The following is a 3,226-nucleotide window of genomic DNA, read 5'->3' on the forward strand; positions in this document are numbered from 1 at the left end:
CACAATGAGAGATTGTCCTCAGGCCGGACATGGTTTGTTGTTGCACAAGTCGATGTAACGTCGTCATATCATGATTATTGCCGTCACCTTTCATCTCGATAAAAGTTTAGGATCACACTTCTTTTCCGTCCTACAGTACCATGGGCAACATGTTGGTCATGATTCAGTATATGAACTGAATCTGTTCAATGATCCATCTTACATTCAATCATATCACGGGACAATTTGTCAATCTATGATATCTTGTTCTGGTCGCTGATAACACAATGATCGATCCAACACAAGCTTTTGTCTTTCATTAATCGATTCATTAATAATTGCTGTAGTTTGAATCTGTCTTGTTAGTTTGCGATTTTCTTAATTACATTTGCGTTTTTATGTAAAAATTCACCGTCTCTTGCTTCTAAATAGTTCTGATAGATCTTCAAGGTTATTTTGTTACACCTTCTTTCTAATCTAATTACCGTTAGCCACATTTGTGGAAGCATGTAGCGCGATACAACGCAACACTTGATCCTGTATCCAGATCAATAGACGCACCGCCTCTGCTCAAATAAATAAAGCTTAATGTTCATCGATATTTGCGTCTTTCTCGGTTTGAAAATTTATCACTGTGCTTATTTGCCATTTCTCCAATCGAAGGCGACGTTTTTTTCAGGAAAGCGTCAAAGGCACAAAGTCGTTTCCAATCAGTTTCCACCAGCGAGGGAACGCAAAAGATTTATCATGTTTCAAGCTCGTTCTCTGTATAAAAATCGATGGTTTGCGAACGCTGTTCATTGGCATCCTTGAGGGAGATTGTCGGTCTTGTCTCAAATACAACGCGAGGCTGCACTTATAAACGTTTAGAGTCCTTAACAAGATGCCGTTCTGACTTAGCACACGTATAGTTTCACAATAGCTCGCAGTTTTAGCGTCTTGCGCTCTTCGTTAGTACGAACGTTTCGCTTTCATCAAGATCAACCGATTGATATTTCAAGACTGAGAGTTATCAATAAGTGGGTGTCCTGTATAATGAGGTTCAGATTAAAGTAGATTCAATATAGGAGCTCAAGTTCACACCCTCCCGGTAACACGACATCTACTATAATCGTAGTGTTCGGACAAACAATCGGTTTTTGTGTTAGTTCTGCTTCTTTTTTGCCATCAACTTTGCTGAGTCACCTATAAGAGCTAACACTCAATGAAGATACGCATTTGTTACTGTAAAATCATTTGATACGAGCAGGTCATCTAAAACCCGAAAAAAGATATTATCCTTCGACCATGTGCCAGTTTTGAAACATGTAAGAACATGAGTAAAGTTCTTCACAAAACGAGGAGCTCTTTAGCATTTTCATTTCCTTTGTGAGAGATTACTTCAATGCTGTTTATACGACGCAGTTAACGCCATTCCTCCATGAAGCCACAGTAGTCATCAGTGTTCGAGTTTGGTCCAGCCAAACTAGGTGTTGACAGCATGAGCACGATGCACGCCGTCGGGACATGACGTACCTGATTACCCGGGTTAGCCACTCTAGCCATCCAATCCCCATAACACATTCTTACGAAAAGTAAGGAATATTAGGAAACGAATCACACGGGGAATCTTTACCGACAGTAAACAATGAGAAAATAACCCGAAGAGGACATATTACTTAACGTTTGGTTATTTGACCATGCACTGGATACAGCTTGTTTTCTTTCGAGAGAAGCAGATATCCGCGCCTCATAACTGATGTTTTCAGCCACTAAGTTAAATGCATCATCAAATAACCCAGTGTTAACTTCAAATATAAGACGTAAAGGCCAGAGAATAGCCAGCCTCGATTGTCCTTCTAAGCTGATTATATGGGGATGACTGGATCACAGAAAATTCAGACACCAGGTGTTCACGTTAATGATACGTTTGCCCTTCCCTTCCAGTAGAACCGCTACTTCAGGAAACACTATATACGTCGCCGTTGTCTTCAATAAATCAACGATCATTTTCTTGAGACAAAAATACGCAGTGAATGCAATCTTCCACACGTGACGTCAGATCGTAATGTCAAATCGTGAGAGTTTCCTCTCTGGTGAAATCAAACTAAAATACCATTACCCCTTTTAACAAATTTAATTTTTAATTCAAATTTTAACGTGTCACTCTTTTGTAAATGTGGATCCAACACATTAATACCCCCAATTATTTGAAAAAGGATAAAATCCAAATGGATGTGAAGGACTTTAAAATAACGCCATTTTCATTATCTCAATTATCTGCTGCTGGAGCAGGTACGTTATTCCTCTTGTAGCAGGAGTGGGTGTTCTCCAGATCGGGGCCTGGAACGGCAAATGCCAATTGATTTAGATCGCCTTGATGGAATGGCGGGCTCTCCAAGCCCATGTGGGATATTGGATTTTGCTTCAGCCATTCCGGGACGGTCCGGTCACGTTTTCCGTTTAAAATGTAATTTACAATGCGCCGGGATGATACGACAATTCCACAAAAGACTGCCTAAAACAAATTGATGATATAAAACATGCAACTCAGTGATACAAGTTCTGCAAAGTAAAGTGCAGTTTTATCAATTTAAAGCGTGACAGCCTGGTTTGATCGAGTGTAAGTTGAGAATGCACGAAAAACAAAATTTTCGACGGTTAAAGTCGAATAGTTCTATTTACTTGAGATTATATTAGTTAAGTGGCGTTTGTTATTTACTGATCATCTGATGTATCGGACAGTCAGATAACAAGCATTCAGCATTTCCTAAATTGTGTTTCTTGGTATTTTATGATTGGATATTTGTTGTGTGTGATTCCTATGTTCCACTCAGCCTGATTATTGGGTGTAATTTTGTTTATATGTTGTTTTACAGTCAGGGTTTGCTCTTTAAAATACCAGTTTCGAAAAGCATGCCAGGAATGCTTATATCACTAAGAGCTTTTTTGCAAATTTGATATTTTATTCAATTTTCCACTTTGCCCGATTGAACGACGACATGATTTATTTACATTTTCGTTTTGATTAATGACGACAGAGGCACGTAGTGTTTTATTATCTGTGCCTCGCTCCAGTGATGGTGTGCTGGCCTGTGAAGCTTCAGGTCGTGGGGGATGCTCACTTCAGTCCCTGCAGAATCCAGCCTACCATCCTGTCTGGAGACGTTGCACATGTGTACAAGCGCTTGCTGTGATGTAGTCACTGTTCCCCGTTCTGTTCGGGTATACATGCGTGCATTACAGTTTCAATCTCCACACACCCATA

The sequence above is a fragment of the Haliotis rubra genome, unplaced genomic scaffold, assembly GCF_003918875.1.
Source record: "Haliotis rubra isolate DU_JTF1 unplaced genomic scaffold, ASM391887v1 Scf52, whole genome shotgun sequence".
Taxonomy (NCBI): domain Eukaryota; kingdom Metazoa; phylum Mollusca; class Gastropoda; order Lepetellida; family Haliotidae; genus Haliotis; species Haliotis rubra.